The 27952-nt window shown below is 38.8% G+C and overlaps 1 long non-coding RNA gene and 1 other non-coding gene across 3 annotated transcripts; one reads left to right on the top strand and one right to left on the bottom strand.

The window, feature by feature from the left end:
- The first annotated feature begins 13078 nt into the window (after positions 1-13078).
- Positions 13079-17576, top strand: LOC143363772 (uncharacterized). 2 transcript variants are annotated; one of them, XR_013083910.1, is made up of 4 exons: positions 13079-13266; positions 13623-13748; positions 14226-14349; positions 17527-17576. It is a non-coding gene; the product is annotated as an uncharacterized LOC143363772 (long non-coding RNA). The 2 variants fall into 2 exon arrangements; XR_013083911.1 differs by having other exon boundaries at positions 13079-13270.
- Positions 17577-20919: 3343 nt separating this feature from the next.
- Positions 20920-21022, bottom strand: LOC143363776 (U6 spliceosomal RNA). The gene has a single exon (XR_013083915.1). It is a non-coding gene; the product is annotated as a U6 spliceosomal RNA (small nuclear RNA).
- Between the last annotated feature and the right edge of the window lie 6930 nt (positions 21023-27952).

The following is a 27952-nucleotide window of genomic DNA, read 5'->3' as shown; positions in this document are numbered from 1 at the left end:
AAAAAAAGAAGTAAATATTGAAAAATGTATTATACGCATATTGTAGGAAAAGTCGTGAAGTTTAAAGGCGATTCAACTACGTTGTATATAGGAAATTCTAATCGAAATTTTAAAAACGGTCATTTGACCGGTCGCGGTAGGAGTTTGGACTCATTTTCTTCAGGAAAAGCCCCTAACAATTCACTCGTCACAATTTTATGAAGGTATATTGAAAAATCTAAAATTTGAACTTTCATTCGATGCGGGTTTCGATGGCGGACGAAAAGATTCTCAGCCGGAGACGTTTTACGGCCTGCACCAACCGAAACTGTTGAGAGTCAGAGTTATATATTGAAATGTAACGCAAATAAAATATTTTATACTGCAGTTTTAAGTTTCTACACTGTTTTCCTCAATATAAAAATGTTCAATATTACATAATACACCTACAAAACGATCAGGAGGCATCGAAACAATTGATTTTTTTTTTAACGACGATGCAATTTATAAAAAAATAAGAAAAATTGTTTCAGTATTATCTAACTACTGAATTTTTATAAAACTGGTATCTCGGAAACTTCAATTCGAAATGTGCACTTTCTTCAAATGATTGGACAATTCAATTATCCAATTTTCTTAAACATGTTTGTATAATCTGGAAAATCTTTAAAAATTACACATTAATAATCACGATGAGACACAAATAACATAATAACATAAACGTGGTCAACTGAAAACTTCGATATAAAATCGGCAATTTTATGCTTTCGGATTTATTTAAAAATCTATTTTGCAGCCAAAAATTCTGAAAAAGTCTCAGTCGTGTATGATATTAGGTAGAATATTCAAGAATTCTTTCGTAATTTTTTGTTGAGAATGGTACGACTAAAAATTAATTTGGTTTGGAGACACTTTTGACCATCTTATCTGTCTTTGTCTTAAAAATCAACAAAAAAAATTATTTAAAAAATATATAACATATTTCAGTATACGCCATTAAACCCGATCTTTAAAAAAGATTTCTAGTCCAAATTTCGCATTGATATCTTTTTTAGTTTAAATGTTGTAGCAAAATGTGCGCCTCGCCGAACCACGAATCGATTGTGCTAATCGATTGCGGCTCAGGCGCTCGAAACTTTGGTAACGTGAATTCGGTGGAACGCGTCGAACAGTCGAGCAGGCAGCTCACACGGACAGAATAGAGATACGCTTGTGTGTAGCGCGTGCATAGTAGAAGCAACGTAAAGGCTCGTACAGACCTGAAGATTTCGACGAACATTGCGCCGAACGGCGCGCCGAACAGCGAACGAAACGCAAAATCGACATTCATTTCGGCGAACCGAACGGCGCGATCTTGCGTTTCGTTCGCTGTTCGGCGCAATGTTCGTCGAAATGTTCAGGTCTGTACGAGCCTTAAGGAGACGACGGTACGAGAGCCAACCCTTCACGTGGGACGGCGAACAGTGGTGCCAAGGCGGCAAAAAATCCTTTTTATAAATTTTCGATTTTTATAAAAAAAAATTATTTTTGTATAGCCTAATAGTACGTGCATGATGTGCCAGTCAGATTTTTGAAAAAATTTTTTTTACGGAGATATACGCATGGTAAATAACCATTTCCTCGCTCCTGAGAATTCATCAGTTTTCAGTGCGATAGTTATGTAATTACTCCGCCTATAATTGAATACTTAGGGGTCTACAAATCATATGGGTTATTGCAAATGGCTTCAACTATTAACTGGTAAAAAAAATTTTTCCAAAAAACGTTGTTTAACACTAAGTAATATGGACTAACCTGAATTCCCTTTGCGTTACGCTCATTTTTTATTTATGGAGGAATACAAAAAATCCTTTGAATAGCTTCGATTTGGAACTAATCGTTTTGGCAAGTTATAATATTGATCTAGCTTTGTGCAAAAAATCATGAGATACTTCGAGATGCTTTCGTCGCAATTTAAGTTCAAATATCAACTTTCGGAATTTCCAAGAATGAATCGCGTGTATGTCACGATTATTTGATGTTTCAGGTGGAATTTTTAAGGGATACATATCAGATAATAAAAAAAAATGACATTCATACATATAAAAAAATATTTAATAACAATTTTTTATGTTAAATAAACAAAGTTTTCGTTCACTGGACCACTGTCGCAAAAATGCAACAGGTATTTTTTGGTAGTGCTCCAATGAACGCTATAAAAATAATTTATGTAAGATAAAAAAAATTGTTATTAAATATTTTTGTATACATGAAAAATTAATAAATCATATGCACTTCACATTTTTCTTTATTAATTAGAAATATTCCTAAAAAATTTCACCTGGAAAATCAAATAATCGTAGCTTCCGCACGATTCACTCTTGGAAATTCTGAAAGTTGATATTTAAACTTAAATTGTGACGAAAGGGTCTCATGAATTTTTGCACAAAGTTAGATCAATATTACACCTTGCCAAAACGATTAGTTCCAGACCAAAATCTATTAAAGGATTTGTTTTATGCTTCCATAAATAAAAAATGGGCAGAAAACAGAGATTTTCGATTAGCCCATATTACTTAATATTAACAACTTTGTGCAAAAAGTTTTTGCCAAATAAGCGTTGTAACTGTGGTAATCTTTCCACAGATTTTCAAACAAATTCGTTGGATAGTTTCATTTTACAGATTTTTTGCCGCTTTTTGGCCATTTGGCACCACTGTGCGGCGTCACGCTGTTATGCCGCAGGAAGGGGTAGATGAAGAGTATCCTCGAATAAACTCCAAACTCTTCTAGCACAACTTAGGTTTATTTGGGAATAGGTCGCCAAGCAAGAATACAAAGCGATTTTGTACACGACGAATAACTTTGTAACAAACGAGTCGACTGACGGGTTACGTGTAACTTCTTCTCTGTGTGTGTGTCTTTCTGCGCCCTTTCGCAGGGCCTTATATAAGGGTACAACTATGGAAGTTTGGTGGGGATGGATGACACTAGCACTTAGAGATAGGGAATGACGTGGAGGTCGGAATTTTCGCAGGGTTGGACTTTAATCTGAAATCTCAGTACCAGTGAGTAATTTGCCTTAGTCTAGTAGATGAGAAAGCCCGTGAGTTCTGACTCATCTATTTGTCTGACTTATCTATAGAGAATAGATAAGTCTGGTAGTCTCGCATAACAACGCGATTCTGGCATCACGACTGAACAAGTGTGATCGAGCTCGATGAATGCGGTAGTGTTTGTACGTGTCGTACTGTTATGCCGCAGGAAGGGGTAGATGAAGAGTATCCTCGAATAAACTCCAAACTCTTCCAGCACAACTTAGGTTTATTTGGGAATAGGTCGCCAAGCAAGAATACAAGCGATTTTGTACACGACGAATAACTTTGTAACAAACGAGTCGACTGACGGGCTACTTGTAACTTCTTCTCTGTCTGTCTCTCTCTCTCTCTCTCTCTCCGCGCCCTTTCGCAGGGCCTTATATAAGAGTACAACTATGGAAGTTTGGTGGGGATGGATGACACTAGCCCTTAGAGATAGGGAATGACGTGGAGGTCGGAGTTTTCGCAGGGTTGGACTTTAACATGAAATCTCTGTACCGGTGAGTAATTTTGCCTTAGTCTAGTAGATGAGAAAGCCCGTGAGTTCTGACTCATCTATTTGTCTGACTTATCTATAGAGAATAGATAAGTCCGGTAGTCTCGCATAACATCCCCTTCCTTATTTTAAAAGAATATACCTTGGTAAGGTATGTTCTTTTTACAAGATTGGTTTGAGTACGGTTTTACGCTTTGACGGTTTTACATAAATTGGTACGGGTTCGTCGCTAACTTCATCGACAGTGAATGCTTGGTCATTTTGAGGTTTTGATGTGAACCTGACAGAATACTGAGGTGACGGTGTCGTTACATTTTCGTTATAAACGTGGGTACCTCCTGTATTGAAACAGTTTACATACTGATTGCAAGGTTTGAAGCATAAACTTATGAGTTTCCAGACTTTTAATTTGCATAATACATATAATAGAGCTAGTAGGATTAAACTAACGGTGATAATTTTAAGTGTGGTCCAGATGGTTTCGGTTATACCTAAAGATATGTGATGAATTAAAATATCTTCTTCTTCTTTACACGTTTAGAGTAAAGTTGTATCCAGATGGGATTTAGAATTTTGATGATGGATATTTGATATTTCCTACTTTCTGGGAATATATGAATTGCTTGCGCTATACATTGGTCTTGAAATGATGAAGTGAGAACTGGAGTCGTTCTTTCACAAATTCGGATTTTCTCGAAGATTTTACATTTGTGAATATCCATAGACTCGACAGGGCTGTAGTATTTAGTTGTGCTGTCTAGTAGTATATATCGAACAGTTATGCTAACTACATACATTAGTTTGTCCCGAATAAGGGGGATTGGTACTAGTTGATAAAGGTTATATTGTTCTGGTTCAAGAATTGGAATTTTCATTTCAAAGCAAAATTGTGTATCATGTAAGACAAAAGTATTAACTTCGATGACTCGTTGATATAGGAAGGCTGATTCTTTCGTGGCAGGAAATAGCATCCTTTCAGCTCCAAATTTGGATTCAATGCTTTTTAGAATTGTTACTAAGTCTACTGAATTTAGCAATGTGGGGTCCAATTTTCCTTGGATTCCATTGTTGATTAAACTTCTGAGTTTGTGTGTTAATTCCCCGTATTCAGTTACAAGTTCAGATAATAAAGTTGCTGTACTGAGTTGAATTTGTCGCTGTTCTATCTTATCTGTAACCTGATAGATTGCTTCAGTGGTTACATTTATGAATGATTGAATTCTATCACGATAATTGGAAAAGTCTTTAACAATGCCTTTTACAATGGTTGTTTCTTTATCTAGGTGTACGGCTAAACTTTTACTATCTGTATAAAGTTTATCAAGTTCCGAATCGTAATATTCGGCGTCCTTTTGACTAAGGGTTCCGAATAATACATTGGCTAAATCTCCAATGGGATTCAACCAACCACGTTTTACATGTTTACTTCTATTAGGTAAAGTTATGCCTATACTGTATAACATACGCCATTTTTCGTTAATATCGCGGTTAAAACGTTCGTGTAGGAGACGATAAGTTTGATTAATTACCGGATTTCTACTAAGTGCATCAGCGTTAGAATTCAAACATCCCTTTTTGTATTGAATCTCGTAATCATACTCTTCTAAAATGATCCTCCATCGCGTCTGCATGGCAGTTGGGTTTTTCATGTTATTTAGCCATTTCAGTGGCTGATGATCAGTAATTATAACGAACTTTCGACCATATGAGTAGGGGCGGAAGTGCTTTACACTCCAAACCATGGCAAGCATTTCGCGATCCGTGGTTGAATATTTTTGCTCAGCTTCGTTTAGGGTCCGACTTGCAAAGCTGATTGGTTTTTCTTTTCCGCTCTCATCTTTTTGTGCCAGTACCGCTCCTAAAGCTTCACCGGATGCATCAGTAGATAAAATGAATTGTCTTTTAAAATCTGGGTACATGAGTACACGATCTCCGCAAAGTTCTGTCTTCAGATGTTGAAAAGATTCCTCTTGTTGTTGCTTCCACTCGAAGTTCCTGTCCTTTCTCAGAAGCGTATTCATTGGTTTAGCTAACTGCGAGAAATTTGGGATAAATCTCCGGTAATATCCTGCCAATCCTTGGAACTGCTTGACATATATAGGGGCTTCATCTGTGACAGGTATGCTATGCTCGGTCAGTTTTGTCATAGGCAGTGCGTCGCCTGGCAAAGCAAGGATGTCCTCAAACTCTCGCGATACCTTCCTGACTAATTCAATAGCTTTCGGATCTGTCAAATGGGCTACCCGTGTATTTTCGTCTAATAATTTTAAACGTTTTTCTCGACCCTCAATCGAGTCCTTACTAAAATGTAGGATCCTATGCAAAGTACCTGTTAGTTCTATCGTCCTATGCTTGGTATCTATCTTGGCTTCCTCCCCCTCAAGGAACGGCATGCCGAGTAACCCGTCTTCTTCTATAGGAAAACTATCTGGTACTATTGCTAAAATATGTTCACGATTTCCTACTGTAAGTTTAGCTTCTCTGGTTGAGACGACTTCTCTATCATCAATTCCATAAAAACGATTGATTCGCGCTCGTGTAGGTAAAACAACTGCTGCTGCTGCTTTTATTAAATTTATTCTCGCTCCTGTGTCTAGGAGGAATACTCGACTTGACCTGCTTTGTCCCATTCGGAGAGCAATTGTAATGTTTCCTCGATTTGTAATTCCTCGGTCAGATCCCGTGGGTTTGTTGACTGTATAAACCTGTCTTGATTCTTTCGTTCTCCTGAGCAAAACGCGTTGTTCGTCCGTTGACCGAAAGGAGCTGTCACTTTCATCATCTCTGATTCTAACGTTTACAGGTTCTAGTGGTACTGAAGTTTCCCCATGTCGTAGTTCGTCGATTTCTTTCCGTTGCTCTTCGCAGAGAGTCATTAATTTAAGACATTTTCTCAGTAGTTCAGCCATTTGTTGTTCAAGGCTGCTTCTAACAGGGCTCGCGGGTCGACTCATTTTCTCGAGAGTTTTATGAATAAAACTATGTAACGACTCGCTGCTATCACTTTCGGTGTGAATTTCTGATTTCGGGTTCCAATATGTGTGAAAAGGCATTCACTTACCCGAATAGAATTTTCATAATCGTCTTATATCCTTCCAGATTTCGTCTTGTCGCCTTGTTGACCTCGGTCTTCTTGCTGAATTGCGGCCTATCCCACCGCTGCCACCAAAAATTAGTCCTCTGTTATGCCGCAGGAAGGGGTAGATGAAGAGTGTTCGAAATCACTGCAGGCGTTACCGAGAATCTCGGTAACGCAAACATCATTTCTTGTGCCATAGTTTTTGCGACCTAATCCGCAGGCGAGCGGCCTCGGTGCGACCGTGTCTCGGCGTTGACAATAGCCAGCTGATCGAGCACGGCGCCGAGACCGGGTGAACGCACTCAGACGTAAACTTTGTGTTTACTTCTAAACGTTTACTTGTCGCGTGAGCCACCGTTCCCATAATCCAAAATATCAAATCCGTCACCCACCGTCCTTGTTTCCTGTGCAGTAGCGGCCGTTAGGGCATTGCCCTCGTGCGCTAGCTAACGTTCGACACTGCCAAATCCTTTGTCATTTTCAAAAACCCCACTCCTTATTCCTTCCGACGCCGGTGGCCACGCATAGTATAAATAACCCGCGATAACCGCGAAACGAGGTCTTTAGACACGCTCGATCGCTCGATCACAGTCTCGCTTTACTTTCGTTTATTCGTGCGCTCCACGACACTTCACTCTCCCAAATCGTGCGCTTCACGATTTGCGCGTTACATCTCCGACTACTATCTATTCTCCGCTTTCGTGTACCTCTGCACTTCACCGCTATCTTGTATTCTTTCCGCTTTATTCTTAATACATTATTTATTATTTCATACAGTCCACTATTATTCTCTACCTGTCTCTATCGCAACCTATACCTCTTTCCTTTCGCTATAGTTCCAAACAAAGAGTATCCTCGAATAAACTCCAAACTCTTCCAGCACAACTTAGGTTTATTTGGGAATAGGTCGCCAAGCAAGAATACAAGCGATTTTGTACACGACGAATAACTTTGTAACAAACGAGTCGACTGACGGGCTACTTGTAACTTCTTCTCTGTCTGTCTCTCTCTCTCTCCGCGCCCTTTCGCAGGGCCTTATATAAGAGTACAACTATGGAAGTTTGGTGGGGATGGATGACACTAGCCCTTAGAGATAGGGAATGACGTGGAGGTCGGAGTTTTCGCAGGGTTGGACTTCAACATGAAATCTCTGTACCGGTGAGTAATTTTGCCTTAGTCTAGTAGATGAGAAAGCCCGTGAGTTCTGACTCATCTATTTGTCTGACTTATCTATAGAGAATAGATAAGTCCGGTAGTCTCGCATAACAGTACGTTGCGTTCGTCGTTTATTTTCTCATTAGAAACGTGCAAAAAAATAATACAACTACGTTCTGAGTGAATAGTGAAATAGATTGACATCTCGCAAAAAACGATCAACTACATAATTATTGATTAATTAATTCTTAACTCTTTCGAATTTCACAATTAATATTAATTGATATTTTACATGATTCTTTAAAGCTAAAATTTATGTTGTTTAAATGAAATATACATGGAAATATATAGTAAATTTCAATTTAATTTCTTTTTCAAGTTCAGTTACAAAAGATATTCAAAATGAATGCGTATTAATAGTGTTAAAAAATTGTAGAAATGCGAATAATTATACGTATGGAGAAATGTTATTTACGTTCAAGATTTATGAAAATTGTATTTCTATAATTTGGAAACATGGTATCTATATTTATTAATATTGTATTGATAAAGATAATTGTAGATATATAACATAATGACATCAAATTAAAAAATATAATTTGAACATATAGTCATAACTCTGATCATAACATCATATATGTACATAACTCGTCAATCATTTGTATTTGACCACATTTGATAATTTTTTATGATCTAGTTCCAACATTTATCGTTCGTCAGCGTAGAGGGCGTAAGAAAACCAGTTGTTTACATGTGAGACACGAAACCGCATATGGTGATTGGTCTACTCTTATACCATAAAATTGCCGATTTTATATCGAAGTTTTCAGTTGACCACGTTTATTTTATTATGTTATTTGTGTCTCATCGTGATTATTAATGTGTAATTTTTAAAGATTTTCCAGATTATACAAACATGTTTAAGAAAATTGGATAATTGAATTGTCCAATCATTTGAAGAAAGTGCACATTTCGAATTGAAGTTTCCGAGATACCAGTTTTATAAAAATTCAGTAGTTAGATAATACTGAAACAATTTTTCTTATTTTTTTATAAATTGCATCGTCGTTAAAAAAAAAATCAATTGTTTCGATGCCTCCTGATCGTTTTGTAGGTGTATTATGTAATATTGAACATTTTTATATTGAGGAAAACAGTGTAGAAACTTAAAACTGCAGTATAAAATATTTTATTTGCGTTACATTTCAATATATAACTCTGACTCTCAACAGTTTCGGTTGGTGCAGGCCGTAAAACGTCTCCGGCTGAGAATCTTTTCGTCCGCCATCGAAACCCGCATCGAATGAAAGTTCAAATTTTAGATTTTTCAATATACCTTCATAAAATTGTGACGAGTGAATTGTTAGGGGCTTTTCCTGAAGAAAATGAGTCCAAACTCCTACCGCGACCGGTCAAATGACCGTTTTTAAAATTTCGATTAGAATTTCCTATATACAACGTAGTTGAATCGCCTTTAAACTTCACGACTTTTCCTACAATATGCGTATAATACATTTTTCAATATTTACTTCTTTTTTTATTGTTTATTTTCTGAGAAAAATTTGTAGTCTGTCTTACCTACCACGACCGGTCATTTGACCGGTAGATCGATTTATATCTTTTTGTAATAGTATTCTTTCAAAGACTCAATTCCGAAACTATAAAGTCGTTACAAACGGAAGGTAATGCAGTTGTGGCATGATTTTAGCCGAAAAGTGCTTACAGTCCTCGCTCGCCTATCGGCCTCGCGGTCTTTATTTGCTTGATTGGTATCCGAAGCGGTCCAGAACCTCGGATTTTCTTACACCGTCTTATCTACTATGACTGTAAAATAAATAAAATCATAGCCGAAGGAGATGCCTAGACGTCTTCTCACGAATTCAAATCAGTAAAGTCTCGTGAGCTGGACAGAGAGCATCAAAACGTGAAAGTTACAAGGAGCATATTCGGCAGTCTTTTACTATTTTGTATTTTTATTCTATTATTATTCTACTTTTATTTTCTATTGTATTACGCGTTATAAGTGTCATTTTCAAAAAAGTGAACAAACCAACAATACTTCGTAGCAAGTTTCACATTTTATCTTTTGTTCATTTTTTTATCCATCTTGATTTACATTTTTATATTTTAGTTTTTATTTTATCCCTTGAATATTCATTCCCAAAATGTAAAGACGTTCGAAATTTTTGATATTGCAAATGACAATACGGAAAATTATGATCTATTTGAGAACGACTCGAACACCGATGAGGACGAAGGGAATGTTTCGAACGTACGTAGAGGACGAAAGAGAAGGAGATTTTTAGTTACTTCCGATAGCGAGAATGAGGAAGAGGTAATCGAAACTGCTATAGACGGAACTGTTTGGCAAGAAGTAAAAGAAGGGTCTAATCCTGGAAGAGCACCTATTCATAATATGTTTAGGGGAACATCAGGCCCAACAGGGTATAGTAAACGAAATATTATGCGGTGAAAACGAATAAAATATACATTATATACTCCTAAATAAAAGAAACTATATTTTTATACTGTCAAATTGGCTATTATCTTCATTCTATATTAAAAAATATAAGTTGTGCTACAGACCGGTCATTTGACCGGTCGCGGTAGAAATAGGTATACGCGAAGTTTCGGTAGGAATAGTGTTAATGCGAATAGTATTTTTAATACGAATAAGTTGTAGAGCTTATCCAGATGAAAATGAGTCCAAACACGACATCATTTGGATTATCTTCAACAAGATTTTAATTTTTATCGTAACATTACGTATCAATAAAATTGTTCGATTACACTCGAGTTTGGACTCATTTTCATCAGGAAAAGCCCCTCAATTCACTCGCCGCAATTTTATGGAGGTATATTGAAAAATCTAAAAGTTTGAACTTTCATTCGTGCGCGATTCTCCATCTGCTTACATTGTATACCGTTTGTCAGTCGCTGGGTCTTTGAAGATCGGCGTTCGTCGGACCTCGTCGCCGCTTATTCGAGCTGGCAAAAGTTATTCGAAGATTTATCCGAAGCCTTTGAATAAAAGATACAGATAAAAGATGAAAATTTATTCCAAGTTCGAATAAATCCGCTTCGAATAAAAAAAATTCTCTCTATTCGTCCGATAAATTCTCGTCTAATAAAATTATTTATTCGACAGAGATACTTTTTTTATTCGAACTTTCGAATAACGAATAAAGATAAAATATCTTTGATTCGAATCCTTATTTAAATAATTTGTTATCTAAATAGTGCCCAACTCTGTCTGGAATGCAGTGCAAGGGACACTCTTGTCCGTGTCGGTTTGCACTATCGACTCTGACGTTAACAGAACCGAAGAAATAAAAAGAAATACGCGGATACTACGACCGCTGCTGCTCTGGTGGACTACGACTCTACGGTTGCTCGGAGGAATACTTGTTTATTTGAGGCTAGTTGGTTGACTGGTCTTGTCGTCTCTTCACTCCTTGCAGCTAATCTCGGTGTGGGTGGGGTCTAAGAATCTCTGTCTTCTAATTTGTTCGTGATTGGTCAATCATTGTCATTGATCTTCGTTGGCGCCTACCATTGCCAAAGGGAGGGTAACCTTGTGCCGAGGTGGACGCGCGGTACCCTCACTCGATGGGTCCGGAAAGGCGTTATAAACCTGCGCCCGGTAAAGTGTTGTAAATTTTGTCCCGGGCCGCTACCATAAATGCTAGTGCATTACAAACATGATAAACTGGAGGTAGGCCGAAGTCTGCCACCCAGATGTTTGGTTATATTGAAATATTTGTTTTGTCTTGTGACGGAACAATACCAAAGTAAAATTTAAACTGAAAAAATTAAAAAGAATCGGGTTTAATGGTATATACTGAAATATATTTTGTATTTTTAAATCATTCTTTTTGTTTTTTAAATTTAATTACCCTTAAAAAATGTTCAAAACTAGTTATTATAAATATTGTTGTTCAATCTTTTATCAATCCCAAATAATTAAATTTATTAGAATATATATGCTGCGAATGAAAAGCAATATCAGAAGTACATTGAATAAGTAGCTATTAAATAGTCAAATGAAATTAATGATATCAACGTCGTATTTTATTTAATTAAATTTAAACTACATTCTTACTTTTGGCTAATATTGAACTAATTTAATTTTTTATAATTATGTTATTACACTGTTGTAGTTGTAATTGCACAGGGAAGACGACTGATGTAGTAGAAAGAACAAGAAAAAAGTGTTTAACGAAAAAAAAATCGTTCCATGCGGGATTCGATCCGGGACCAAAATATTCTCAGCCGGAGACGTTACGTTATTATTATTATTACATTACGTCTCCTTCGATGCACTCGCGTGTCAGCCGTAATGGAATTAAGAGGAAACAACATTCTTTTGTTTCATTCATCATATGAATCCTCGACATGAGATTTAAAATTATATCAGCAACAGCGCCATTGTAGAATATCGGTTCCACAATATTAGTTCTGGATGATACGGTAGGATGTGACACGGAATAGTACGGGGGCTCTAGAGCCCCCCGAGCGTGAGACAGAATAATACATTGGGTGATTGGTCTACTCCTATACCTCGTCTGTGGTATGGTATTACCTACAGATGTGTAGCTGACTGATGAATACGAGATGGAAACACCGGCGTGTTGGATAACGAATAAGAAAGGAACTGAAAAGGGAATCTTTCAATTTTATTAAATGTTGGATATTTATAGGGAGGAGGGTCCTAAGTGGACATGTTTTTTTTTACCCGGAGTATGGAACGATCAGGTGTCAGACGTTATAACAGAATAAAAATTGTAATTGTTACATTACATTTATTTCAGTATCACTGTCAAAAAGTCTACGTGCATTTGCATAAGAGTATGATCCTAATAATGATAATGTATGATTAGATTAGGTCCGGATACGATGTTTTGCGAATGTTATAACTTAAAAATACTTTACCACTATTATTCATGCACACACCTCGGTCTCTCTTTTTTTATTATGAAATAAATGTTTACAACAGAGTCAATAAATTCATGTGTGAAGCTAAATTAAACCAAAAATGAAATGATTCAAAATTTCAAAGGTCTAAAAAGAACTACGATTCATAAGTGTCTATATATAGACTAGAGTTTTATTTGATCCTTGCTTTGTCATTGGGCGATACAACCACATACATTGCAACGCGCGCGCCAGTCTTTGACTGCTCTGTCCTCGTTACAGCATTCGAACGCGCCTCCGGAAATTATTCGAAGTCAAATAAACCGCCGAAAAAGACAGATGAAAATGGACATGTGGCAGCCTGGGCATCGCGCAGCGGCAAGCACGCCGACGAACCGCCAACATACATTGTATACGCGGCGGCGCGGCGACGGTCCACGGGAAGCTGCAGAGAAAGAAGCGAAGATCGGTTCCGAAGGCGGTCGAAGGAATGCCATCGAACATTCGCTCGCAAGCGTCGGCCAGTATTCACTTCAGAGCAGCCATTCGTGTCAGTGCCGTGTGTTGTAAGTACGTATTATGGCGATTAGGTTTGGAGTATACATTTTGATAAGTTTTCCCGAAAACAGGCCATTTGTCCGCACAGTACGGCGGTCTCTTTATTTTCCGAGATATTTGCAAAAACTGTCTATTTTGATGTAAACTTCTGCCTATTTTGAATGACCGAATTTGTTCTTTAGGGCGCGGGAGGGTTCTTTGGTTAAAATGTACAAGGAGATTTTTATTATCCACCCTATGAAATTATCGAGTCGATGTTCTCCCATTTTGCAATCAAATTCACAGAAGTTATTTATTCATGATCACTATAAGTTGTTTCTATATATGTATTCATTGAGTGATACATGTTATTATTTATTTCCAGTGTTTTCAAATGGGTGAGGTTGGCCAACGGATGCAATGCTGGTTCGGTCTTTACCTCACGCACTGGTTCCTCGGTCACCCCAGGGTCTCATGTTTCCTTTTCAACGGTTAAGAAGTAATTTTGCAGGTATTTCCTCATTATTTCTTTATCAATGTTTTAATTTGAATAGATTTTGTTTTCTTGAATTTGGAATTTATAGGATACGGGTCTTAGGGATTGCTATTCCCTTATAACTTCTGCGAAATATATTCTTTAGGTTCCATGAGTTTTAGCGCCTTATATATATATACATTAATATATGAAGGGAGGTATGAAATTATCGAGTCGAAGTGGTCAATGTTTTTTCACTTTGCAATCATATTCACAGAAGTTATTTATACATGATCACTATAAGTTGTTTCTATATATCTATTCATTGAGTTTATAAACGTTGAATGAAGTGCACAAGTGGATGTATTTCAGGTAGAGACAATTTCTAATCGCACCGCAAACGATCCCTTCATTTATTCTCAGGTTGTCCCTATAATTTATTTTCCTTACCGCGTGTAGTAGCTTAAAAACTTTACCTTCTGCCGTTGAATACATGTTATTATTTATTTTCAGTGTTTTCAAGTGTGAGGCCGGCCATTGGATGCAATGTGGGTTCGCTGTTCACCTCACTGACTGGTTCCTCGGTCACCCCAGGGCCTCGTGTTTTGTTTTCAACAGTTAAGAAGAAATTTCACAGGTATTTTCTCATTATTTCTTTATTAATGTTTTAATTTGAATAGATCTTGTTACCTTGAATTTGGAATTTATAGGATATGGGTCTTAGGGATTGCTATTCCCTTGTAACTTCTGCGAAATATATTCTTTACGTTCCTTGAGTTTTCTCGCTTTACATACATACACTAACCAGCAAAACTGAGTCTACACTATTTGAGCCAACATAACTTTTTAAAAATCTGATCAAATGACTTGAATTTTATTGAGAAGTTGGAAGGTTTAGTTTGTTAGACGAGGTGTAAAAAATTTTTGAAAAAAGTTTGAATTGGTCGGAATCGCAAAAGAAATAGTAACAGTTGGTTTTTTTAGCTTTTTTATCTGAGCCTGTATTGAAAATTTAAAAAATGTGTTTGATTCGCTTGAGTAAATTACATCCATGCTGAAAATTTCACCGATATTGGTTAATTCGTTTACGAGTTATAAACGCTTAAAAGTGGAAAAATTGCCGTTTTTCATGATTTTCGACTTAAAACCACACTTTTAATCGTTTATAACTCGTAATCGAATTAACCAATATCTGTGAAATTTTAAGCGTAGATATAATTTATTCGAGCAAATCAAATACATTCCTTAAATTTTCAATACAGGCTCTGATAAAAAAGCTGAAAAAACCAACTTTTACTATTTCTTTTGCGATTCCGACCAATTAAAATTTTTTTCAAAAATTTTGTACACCTCGTCTAATATATATATCAATTATTGATTCCCCTCGGGGTTACAATTTTAATTACATCTCCCTCTTACCCCAATCTTAACCTTAAACTTATCCTAACTTACCCTAACTTAATTAAACGTGTCCTAAAAACACGCCATAGAGAGAGAGAACGATCTTTCACTAATATCCGCCGCGTTATTATTTTTCCCTGTCCCACACATACATGCTTCTCTGCTCTCTCCCCTCCCTGCACCTCACCCATCCTTCCCATGCCTCCTGGACCTCCTCTTTCGGCTGCTCTCTCTTTCACTCCATTCCTATGCATTCTCTCCATTTACTTCATCTCCCATATCTCTCCATTCCTGCTCTTCCTCCATTCATCCACCTTCCTCATCCATTCCTCTCCTCCTTCATCCCCTAATATTTCCCCACCATCCCCTGCCAACCACTCCCCTCAACCCTCCCTTACACATTTCCCACACATGTTCCCACGTTTCCTCCTCTCACCCACAGACCTTACATACTTTCTTCTCCTCCTCCAACCAATACTTTCCACCTCTCATCTCGTTTCCCAACCTGTACCTGGCCACCCTTTGCCACCTGCTCTCTCCCCAGCCTTTCTTCAGATACCCCGGTATCCGCTCTCCCTTCACCCTCCCGTACCACATGTTGTACCTTGCGCTTCCTATCTTTTCCCATCTCTCCCCTGTTGCTTCTTCTTTTCCCCTTTCACTATCTCCTCACTCACTGCCTCTATCCTCTCCTCCATCATCTCCTCCGCCTCCTCCGCTGTCCAGCCCCTCTCTTCCCAAAAACGCCGTCACTCCTTCACCCACCCTACTACCTCCCCTCCCCTTCTGCCCCTTCCTCTTCCCTGCTCCCAGCACAACCTAGCTAGCTCCCCCCTTTTTCCACCCTCAACTTCTTCTGGTACCCCCATGCCCTCAACCCCGCCCTCCCTCTCAACAACTCCCTCTGCAGCTGTTACCGCACCATATACCGCGGTGCGTACCTCTCTACTCCTAGGACCCACCTCAGAAACCTCTCCTGCAACCTTTCCACCTCTTCCCATTCCTTCCTACACCTCGTCTAATAAACTAATCCTTCTAACTTCTCAATAAAATTCAAGTCATTTGATCTAATTTTTAAAAAGTTATGTTGCTTCAAATAGTGTAGACTCAGTTTTGCTGGTTATTGTACATTAATATATACATTAATAACCAAATTACGAGAAGTGCCCGAAGACAGACCATTTGTCCGCACTGTACGGAGGTCTCTTTATTTTCTGAGATATTTGCAAAAAACTGTCAGAGTCTCCATTGCGAATTCTGCCTATTTTCAATGACCGAATTTGTTCTTTAGGATGGAGGAGAGTTCTTTCATTAAAATCTATGTTATGTCGTGCAGTTTCTCGCAATTGTAGGAGAGGTTCTGCGTGTTATTTTGTCGAATTAATGACCCGACACCTTCCTTTGCAATAACAACTTTGGTTTATTAGAACAATGACTATATACAGTTTACATTCGGACTGGTGATTATTCGGTTTCCTTTGAGAACAAGTTTGTATCTAATTTCTGCTCTGGGGTCAGCTCGCTCTTCACCTCGGTGGTGACTTTGGAGAAGAGTGGGAGATGGTCCCATTTTTGGGGGAAAGAAATCTCACTTGCTGATTGACTTGAGGGAGGAGTCATTTGTATGCAACCCCTGTTGGTGGTGGAGGAAGTCCCCACCCCAAGTCAAACGCGTAGAGAAAGTGCCTAGACCAGCACGTGACGATTGCCAGACCCCAGAGCAGCGTGACGAAAAAAAGGGCCCAAGTGGCCAGCACGTGCCTATGGTTTATTACCCCCTTGTCCCATGAGGGCGAGGACCATCGAGTTTGGGAACAATGCTTCCTTGGAAAAGCTAGATTTTCCAAGGACTTGGCAGAAGAGTCACTTTGTTCCAGTCATCTGGCAACTATGTTTATTAGGGGTCCCCAAACTGATGGCCCAAGGGGTCTGCCTTAGGGTCTCTAACCCTCACGCACTACGCGGATGCCTAACCCGTGACGATTAGGCCTTAACTGGTAACGTGTATATAAAAAATGCTTAGGCCTTCTCGAGACCCTTGTAAAAGTATCCCGAGGTCTAATGGTCTTTCCTCGGAAATGGCTGTGTGTCATAACAATCTACAAGGGAATTTTTATTATCCACCCTATGAAATTATTGAGTCGATGGGGTCAATGTTCTTGAACTTTGCAATCAAATTCACAGAAGAAATTTATTCATGATATACTATTGTATATGTATCCATTGAGTTCATCAACGTTGAATGAAGTCTTCACAAGTGCAAGTATTTCAGGTAGAGACAATTTCTAATTGCACCGCAAACGATCCCTTCATTTATTCTCAAGTTGTCCCTACAATTTATTTTCCTTACCGCGTGTAGTAGCTTGGAAACTTCACCTTCTGCCGTTGGATACATGTTATTATTTATTTCCAGTGTTTTCAAATGGGTGAGGTTGGCCAACGGATGCAATGCTGGTTCGCTCTTTACCTCACGCACTGGTTCCTCGGTCACCCCAGGGCCTCATGTTTCGTTTTCAACGGTTAAGAAGTAATTTTGCAGGTATTTCCTCATTATTTCTTTATCAATGTTTTAATTTGAATAGATTTTGTTTTCTTGAATTTGGAATTTATAGGATACGGGTCTTAGGGATTGCTATTCCCTTATAACTTCTGCGAAATATATTCTTTACGTTCCATGAGTTTTAGCGCCTTATATATATATACATTAATATATGAAGGGAGGTATGAAATTATTGAGTCGAAGTGGTCAATGTTTTTTCACTTTGCAATCAAATTCACAGAAGAAATTTATTCATGATATACTATTGTATATGTATCCATTGAGTTCATCAACGTTGAATGAAGTCTTCACAAGTGCAAGTATTTCAGGTAGAGACAATTTCTAATTGCACCGCAAACGATCCCTTCATTTATTCTCAAGTTGTCCCTACCATTTATTTTCCTTACCGCGTGTAGTAGCTTGGAAACTTCACCTTCTGCCGTTGGATACATGTTATTATTTATTTCCAGTGTTTTCAAATGGGTGAGGTTGGCCAACGGATGCAATGCTGGTTCGCTCTTTACCTCACGCACTGGTTCCTCGGTCACCCCAGGGCCTCATGTTTCGTTTTCAACGGTTAAGAAGTAATTTTGCAGGTATTTCCTCATTATTTCTTTATCAATGTTTTAATTTGAATAGATTTTGTTTTCTTGAATTTGGAATTTATAGGATACGGGTCTTAGGGATTGCTATTCCCTTATAACTTCTGCGAAATATATTCTTTACGTTCCATGAGTTTTAGCGCCTTATATATATATACATTAATATATGATGGAGGTATGAAATTATTGAGTCGAAGTGGTCAATGTTTTTTCACTTTGCAATCAAATTCACAGAAGTTATTTATTCATGATCACTATAAGTTGTTTCTATATATGTATTCATTGAGTGATACATGTTATTATTTATTTCCAGTGTTTTCAAATGGGTGAGGTTCGCCAACGGATGCAGTGCTGGTTCGCTCTTTACCTCACGCACTGGTTCCTCGGTCACCCCAGGGCCTCATGTTTCGTTTTCAACGGTTAAGAAGTAATTTTGCAGGTATTTCCTCATTATTTCTTTATCAATGTTTTAATTTGAATAGATTTTGTTTTCTTGAATTTGGAATTTATAGGATACGGGTCTTAGGGATTGCTATTCCCTTATAACTTCTGCGAAATATATTCTTTACGTTCCTTGAGTTTTAGCGCCTTATATATATATATATACACATTAATAACCAAATTACGAGAAGTGCCCAAAAACAGGCCATTAGTCCGCACAGTACTGCGGTATCTTGATTTTCCGAGATATTTGCAAAAAACTGCCTATTTTGATGAAAAATTCTGCCTATTTTGAATGACCGACTTTGTTCTTTAGGGCGGGGGAGGGTTCTTTCGTTAATACCTACAATGCACAACAAACTTTCTTTAATACACCCTGTGAAAGTATCGAGTCGAAGGGGTCAATGTTCTTCCACTTTGCAATCAAATTCACAGAAGTTATTTATTCCTGATCACTATAAGCTGTTTCTATACTATATGTATCGATTGCCAAATGATTCCTTCAAATATCTCGATGCTTTAAATTTGACTGTGATTTCGGACCTGACATGAGTATAGAAATGCCGCGAGTGGAAATACTGGAACATTTCGGCAAGAAAAAAACGTAGATAAAGCGAATATGTACGAAATAGACATAATAAAGGATTTATTTTGTACATATTAAGAAGCAATATTTTATTCACTATATTGTCTTTTAATCTATTTCTTTTTTTTACTAATTATTTCGCCAGTCTTTGAGAATACTCTTTCGGAAGGAACAGATGTTGCCATAACACAAAGATACTCCTTTGCAAGCTTTGATAGTGTTACGTCCCGAGTGGGATGAATTACGATTTTAAGAGGATAGGACGCAGTTTCAAACCTACCTGCATACACCGGCTATGGTTCGGGAAATTGAGGATCGTTTAAATAACTTTGTACCCTTATTTTGAAAACAACAATATTATTGATTTATTCAAAGTGTGGTTCTGAATCAGAGATTACAAATTTGATTTTACAAATATGGTTTATATAGCGCATATACTGGAGTGCTTATAAATAGTTTGATAATAATAATAATAATATTAATATTACCGTGATCACGGGTTCGAATTCGGTTACAATATACTCCGACTGCTGACACTGGTCTTTGAAACGGTTTGTCGCGAAACAACTGAACGAACTATTTTAACTTCAAAAGAGACTACTGGACTATTGACTATGACTGAATAACTGATTGTTCACGATTGTCTGACTGACTGACTGACTATTTATAACTGAATTTTAGGAGTTGGTCCCCCTTTTTATAAGATGCACAATCCTTTGTTTTTCAAAGATGCTGGCACAGGAGTCTCTACCTTGCATCTTTTTATCTTCTTGATGTCTCCTGACTAGTCAGCTGTACGCCGACAGGATCTTTTTACCATGAAGTCGGCGTCTTTTCTTATAATTTGGCATATTTGGACACCTTTCCTGTTTGTTCTCAGCGTGTAAACTGAGAACTTCATCTGCGTGTCTTGCAGGAAGAAAAGTTGGAGTCGTTTCTCGTGCTACCTTACTGCGTAGAATTTTTAACATATATCTTAATCCTATTTTTACTTCTCCTCGTGCGACATAATCGGATGTCCATAATAATTCATAATAATTCTTCATCTGAGGGTTTATTCGTTGGCGGTCGAACCACCGGACGTTCACTGCCTCTGTCTGCTGGGACTGTGATTGACTGCAATTCTGTTCCCCGCGGGGAAAAAAAAAACAGTAATAATCTATCTATCTATTATAACGTATCTATCTATTATAATCTATCTATCCATCTATCTGTGCATTGTGCGGCCACTTCTTACTTACAGTAACGAGCAAAACTGAGTCTACACTATTTCAAGCAACATAACTTTCTAAAAATTAGATCAAATGACTTGAATGTTATTGAGAAGTTAGAAGGATTAGTTTATTAGACGAGGTGTAAAAAATTTTTGAAAAAAATTTGAATTGGTCGGAATCGCAAAAGAAATAGTAAAAGTTGATTTTTTCAGGCTCTTTTATCTGAGCCTGTATTGAAAATTTAAAGAATGTATTTGATTCGTTCGAATAAATTATGTCCATGCTGAAAATTTCACCGGTATTGACTTATTCGTTTACGAGTTATAAACGATTAAAAATTGCGATTTTAAGCCGAAAATCGTGAAAAATGGCAATTTTTCCACTTTTTCTCTAAAGGGTGTGTGCCTGGATCACGCGAGTACTCAACAGCACAGAACGCTTCACGATTTTGCGTGTTATCCTTGCGCAGGGACCATGCTAATCTTCTCTGTATCGTTCCAAATTTAGTATATGTGCTGTCGAAGCAATTACATGTCAGACACAACCTCCATAATTTCCAACCAGGGCGTTTGATATGTCCCACCGGATATCTGGTGCAGCGAACGGACGATTATCGTCTGTGAGTTATGCACGATCTAACCACGAAATTATACTAAAGGCATAGAACATGTCAAGACACAACACAATCGTCCTACATATTTCATCGTCCATTACACAAGTATATATCATCGGAATTAAATCATATTTGGTTTAGTTTTAATCAGAAACATGTTGGTAAATATGTTGGTAAAAGTTTCATAAAAAAAAATAATGACAAATAAAGAAGTTTTGTAACTGGATTCGATTAGTCTTCTGGTCTCACACCGATATAGCCGACAATGTGTGCCACACTTCTCGGCGACGACGGCTCTTGACCTTTGCTGTTTTCGCCGTTTTCACGTCAGTAGCGTTTTCAAGTTATAGGTTTCTTATGACTTGAAGAGGGTACGACGGTTTCCAGCGTTCCCTGTGTAGTTCAAATGGGACGCTCGGCGAGAACCTCCGATTTCGTATCTTGTCAGTAAAAACGGCGGACTGACAAACAACGAGATTTCACTGTAATAGGCAGTCCTTATAGTAATAGTTATATAGTATTTGTATGGAGTTTTCTATTTTTTAAATATTTACCTCTTTGTGTATGCACAGGATCACGAGCAGGTTGAACCCATTTACGAGCAGACCCAGGAGGGAGCACAGCAGGATGGGCACGTCAACAAAAGAAGCGTCCATCTTCGAGTCTCTTGCTGAAACACGCCATTCGTAGCTTTATCTTAGTATTAAATAACGAATTTGTACGGTGTCACGTTGCCCTGATTTTCGGCCCGTCCGACGGGAGAAAAACCCGGGCAACGGCGGGTTTTTACAGACCGTGAAGCCGGGCCACGTTCGGCCGCGCGAAACGTGGTCCACCCGGGACAAACGGCGCACAGTGGTGCCAAGGCGGCAAAAAGTCCATTTTATAAATTTTCGATTTTTATAAAAAAAAATTATTTCTGTATAGCCTAATAGTGCGTGCATGATGTGCCAAAGTCAGATTTTTGAAAAAAAATTTTTTACGGAGATATACGCATGGTAAATAACCATTTCCTCGCTCCTGGGAATCCATCAGTTTTCAGTGCGAAAGTTATGTAATTACTCCGCCTATAATTGAATACTAAGGGGTCTACAAATCATATGGGTCATTGCAAATGGTTTTAACTATTGACTGGAAAAAAAAGTTTTCCAAAAAAAGTTGTTTAACATTAAGTAATATGGACTAACCTGAAGCCCCTTTGCGTTACGCTCATTTTTTATTTATGGCGGAATACAAAAAATCCTTTGAAAAGCTTCGATCTGGAACTAATCGTTTTGGCAAGTTATAATATTGATCTAGCTTTGTGCAAAAAATCACGAGATACTTCGAGATGCTTTCGCGGCAATTTAAGTTCAAATATCAACTTTCGGAATTTCCAAGAATGAATCGCACGGAAGTCATGATTATTTGATGTTTCAGGTGAAATTTTTAAGGGTTACATATCGGATAAGAAAAAAAAAAGTGACATTCATACATATAAAAAGATATTTAATAACAATTTTTTATGTTAAATAAACGAAGTTTTCGTTCACTGGACTACTGTCGCAAAAATGCAACAGGTATTTTGTGGTAGTGCTCCAATGAACGCTGTAAAAATAATTTATGTCAGATAAAAAAAATTGTTATTAAATATTTTCTTATACATAAAAAATTAATAAATCGTATGCACTTCTCATTTTTCTTTATTATTTAGAAATATTCCTAAAAAATTTCACCTGGAACATCAAATAATCGTAACGTCCGGAAAATTCACTCTTGGAAATTCTGAAAGTTGATATTTAAACTTAAATTGTGACGAAAGGGTCTCATGATTTTTTGCACAAAGTTAGATCAATATTACACCTTGCCAAAACGATTAGTTCCAGACCAAAATCTATTAAAGTATTTGTTGTATGCTTCCATAAATAAAAAATGGGCAGAAAACGGAGATTTTCGATTAGCCCATACTACTTAATGTTAATAACATTTTACACAAATTTTTTTTGCCTAATAAGCGTTCTACCTGTGGCAATCTCTCGACAAATTTTCAAACAAATTCGTTGGATAGTTTCGTTTTTATAGATTTTTCGCCGCTTTTTGGCCATTTGGCACCACTGTGCGGCGTCTCGTCGACTCGATTTTCGCGACGGTTCTCTCAAGTTCGGTACTCAGAACGGGCGCCAGACACGAGGACGGTGCCACACGAAAAATTACGCTAAGACGCGAATCGGCCGCCGCGATCTCGATTCGACGAGCACCGCGCGATATCCTGGAAAGCCCCTACACGTGTCAGGGTTCTACGGGAAAGAAGGACGGGGCATTCCCCGCGGCGGGAAAGTTGCTCAGAATTACGACACACGAAAGTGGGCTTCTACTTTACATTTATTGTCGTTCGGGTGTTACAAAAAGCTGCCGGCAAAACCCGGCAGCGGTGGTCCGAGAAGCCCGCACGATTGTACAAAATACACGACGGATGGACGGTCGCTCGCGCTTATCGTACCCGAAACACAGCGTCTCGCAGGTGTATTCGGCAGCTGCCCTCAAATCGTTATCATACGCCGCAAACTGTTACTTATTGTAGGCAACCGTTAAGGTCCAGCTTTCCCAGGTGGCCTTGATCCGCCACAGTGTGCGTGCCGTGTGCGTGTGCCATGGTGTGCCGCACACAACGCTAGATCGTACAAGATTGCAAGGGTTCGGGAGGCGTCAATTTATGGCTCGATAATGTAAAGATGGGGCATGTCAGTGGTCAAAAGCGGTAGATGAAGGATAAATCTAGAGCGTTTGCCACCAGGCAGGTCCTACTTTTGCGTTGTCGAGCAACATTTTGCATTATTCGGTCGCATGATGCCGAATGCCCGAAATCTGCTATGCAGATGACACCCTGATTTATGCCGTGGGGGAGGACTGGAGGAGGACCAGGCACCACGGTGAGGCCGTCCTGGACTGCATGGTCGGGCGAATTCGGAGGATGGGGCTGACCGTGGCCGCCGCAAAGACCGAGGCGATCTGGTGGTATGGATCGCCTCGGCCGTGGCGGCTACCCCGTGGTCAAGACCTCCGGATTCGCGTCGCTAAAACCTCCGTCGAGATCGGGCCCAGGATGAGGTACCTGGTCCTGGTCATAGACGGCCGCTGGCGATTCGAAGGACACTTCGGGCTCCTCGCCCCCCGACTGGAGAGGACGGCAGCCGCCTCGGGAAGCTCAATCCGAAGGCTCCAGGGATGGGAACACCGGGTGGGCCCCTCCGCCCGGGGTCTTATAGCGTAGGCAGTGGGGGAGGTTAAAACCTCCCCCGGGGTATGATGATAGCTGGGAGGTGTCCTGTTGAGTACACGCGTGATCCAGGCACCTTCCATTTAGCTTAGGTGGGCGTGGGTTCTGTAGTGGGTAGCCCCTTGGGGATCTTTCCCCAAGGGGTAGTCCCACATAACCCCGACTCCCCCCAGGGGGTCGGGGTATGCGTAACGTCATTTTCCCTACGGAAAAAAAGGGGGGGGACGTGGGCAAATTTTGAAGCATAAACCTCGTTTTCATAATATCCCTAATATTTTTACTTGACAGAAACATATACAACAATACCTCCCGACCCCAATATAACACTAGATTTATTATTAACAATAAGTAATGTGCCGACTAAAGATAAAAGATTTAATAGACAAGTCGATGCACTTAATCCATGTAAAAAAAATGTTAAGGAGATAAGTAATACAGCCCGTAGATGACTAAAGGCCGAAAGTACTCCAAAAATATTTTTCCGGAAAATTATTAAAAAATAGTTTAAACATAGTTAAAAAATGTTTTTACAACAGCGTAACAACAATCATACGGTTAGAAATCGAAAAAACATCTAATTAAAGAAAAAAAAAATTGGACCCGGGCGAGATCCGAACCTGGTCCACAGCTACTGCACCAACCGGCGCCGTTGAAAATACCTTCGAAATATTGGGATATATCCTGCGTAGTATAATTGTTGTTTTTTGTATTACGCAATTTTTAAAGTCTGGACGATGTTTCCCTGAACTTAGAGATGTTTAATATTACATAATATATTTTTACGATAATCATAACTTAGTTTTTAACGGAAAAAACGCCGAAAAAAGTGGTTTTTATTTTTTCCTACTATGACGCACCAATCGCAGGAATTTGAAAAAAATTGAGCATAATGCTTAGGGCAATATCTCATTGTTAAATTAATTCTGTTCTAGTGTCTCTTCGATTTCCATATGAAATCTGCATTTTTTCGATTTTTACAGCCAGAGTTTGCAACCGAAAAATCTGAAAACGACTCGAAGTATGTGGTTTGGTGTCCGAAACGTGTCAGATTTTTTTCAGAATTTTAAATGGGGAAAATGGGCCAAAAACTGGATTTTCGTTTTTCCTCTATAACTACCTTTACAGATGTGCTATAGGACTAAAACTTGGCTGAAAGGTATCTTTTTTGGTAGGCTATCGAATGGCGCAAATTGGAATAAAATCCCTTCCAGGGCACATTTGACCCCCAAAACCGGCTATAGCCTTACTAAACATTTCAGTATTGCACCAGTAAATTCTACCATTTTCGTATGTATAGCATGAAAAAATATATATAGAAGGGAAATATTCTAGAAGAAATTTTTCGTTTTGCAGTTAAAATGGCTTCGTATGCAAAGGGTTAAAAGGTACCTGGCTCTTCTCCAGTGTTTATTTTTACGATATTCACGTTCGAACTGTGTGTACATTGCTACGCAACTGGTTATCATGGCGTCCATTGGTGAAAAATATTCCATGTCAGTGTGAGACCTTGTGCGCTCTTAGCGTCTGTTTTAAAATTTGTTCTGCTCGAATTAATAATTTGAGATTCAAGTGAACTGAACAGCACCACTGAACAAACGAAGAGCAGCACTCTTGCTCTTACAAATATTGCAGTTCTGCCAGCAAAAAATGTTAGCCGGATTTTCTGCCGCACCTGGCTCACGGTCGTATGAATTAAACTCTTCGTTGTATTTAATGTGTTCACCGGGATTACGTTCCCCCGACAGGCAGACCTTGCCACGGTCGAAGATTAACCCTTTGCGAACGAGTGTCGGCAAATAGCCGCCCAAGTCTTTTTACCGTTGCGGACGAGTGTCGGCATACCGGGTGGTTCACGACAAACAGGCCACCTAAATAGCTCCGTTAGGATTAGAGATAGAAGAAAATGTTAGAGAGAAAAGTTGTACTGTTAAAGGGGGCAAATATGGTGATATAAAAAAATGTTCCTATTGTAGTCGTTTTCAAGGTCTTTTGAAGGTCATCGATGATTTTCAAATAGCACCACATATTTTTAACCACCACACCACCATATTTTTTTTTTTACTATATAGTCTTTGTATTGATAAGATCTTATCTTCCGTATAGTGTAAACTTACGATGCGAGACCATGGTAGGTTCAGAACGAATTCAGTCTGCCGCGTCAGTCTTTCAGTGTCACTACCAGAGAAACCAGCAAAGTTTTCATACATTTTATACATTTTCACATATTTTACATCTTATAACATCTGAAGCCAGACGTGGTTATAAATTATAATAAATATATGGGTGGGGTAGATAAAGCAGATCAGTACACAGGCACGTACTGTTTCATGAGAAAGTCTCAAAAATGGTGGCGAAAATTATTTTTTTGGGGATTGGAAGTTTCAGTGATAAATTCCTATCTATTACATGAAGAACATCACAAGACATACAACATAAAAAAAGTTATCCCATTTACAATTTGTACGTCACTTGGTAGGTCAATTGATTGGCGATTTTTGAGACGCTAATCCCAAGGCTCCTGCGACTTCTGGAACAGCAGAAAGGCTCAACGGCCTTCTACATATTATTAGGCGAGATGAGACAGGAAGAAGTAACGATTGCGTCGTCTGCTCTAATCGAAAAATAAAACACGGAAGGAGAGAGTCGAGGTACTATTGTGCTACTTGTTCGGCTAAGCCGGCCTTGCACATAGGTGATTGTTTCGAACTATATCACACAAAGCACGAATATAAAACATCGCCTATGTAAAGACGACTAAATTTGTTTCTTTGTGATTTTATAAAAATGCTATTTGAATAAAGCTTTAGATTTTATAACACAAACGTGCGACCTGAACACTTTATTTACTGCGCGCTCCAATACCTATCGTCCACAGCGACGCTCGCCCGTCGAGCGCCCCCGTCCGCAAAGGGTTAAAGTGAATAGAATGAAAATCTTCCTTTCTCCGAAAAGGATTAGTTGACCGTAGCAAAAGCTAGCAAAACGGTGCACTTCTTAGGACAATTTGCGGATTATGGAGGTGGATCCGAGGTTAAGACTCCGTAGATTCGCGATAAGATAGAGCGACCACGTTACCGACAAGAATAGGCGAAAAATCGTTTTTCCTGGCTCCGAGTTTTCTGACTCCGCAAAAGTCACGAGACTACCCTTAGCTCCTAGATCGGATGACGCACATCGTCCCGTTCCACCGCTTCGATGAATAGTCGAATCGATTTCTCGATTGTTTGCGGAAGGGGAATCATACGGCAAATGATCAATTAAGCGGAGCCCGATGCGTGCCAGGTTTTTAATTAACCGACCGTTATCACTTCAAGAATTAAAATATACGTGCTCGCAGCTGTGCGCGCGGTTTTGTTCTCTTTGCAAATGTCCCCGGTACGAAACAAATGAAACAATGAGATTTCCATAAAATTACTCGTGTGCACGGTGTACGCAAAGTGCTCGTAATCCGGCCGCGGCGCTTCCCTTCCGCAGTATTGACAAACGTGATAATAATGTGCTCGCTGATGCGGGACAGACACGTGCACCCTTCCTCCGAAACGAAGTTTATTCTTCCATTCTATTGTTTTTTTACATTTTCATTACAGG

Source organism: Halictus rubicundus, unplaced genomic scaffold (assembly GCF_050948215.1).
Source record: "Halictus rubicundus isolate RS-2024b unplaced genomic scaffold, iyHalRubi1_principal scaffold0119, whole genome shotgun sequence".
Classification (NCBI taxonomy): Eukaryota; Metazoa; Arthropoda; class Insecta; order Hymenoptera; family Halictidae; genus Halictus; species Halictus rubicundus.
Note: the sequence above shows the minus strand (reverse complement) of the source record. Positions and strands in the feature narration are given on the sequence as shown.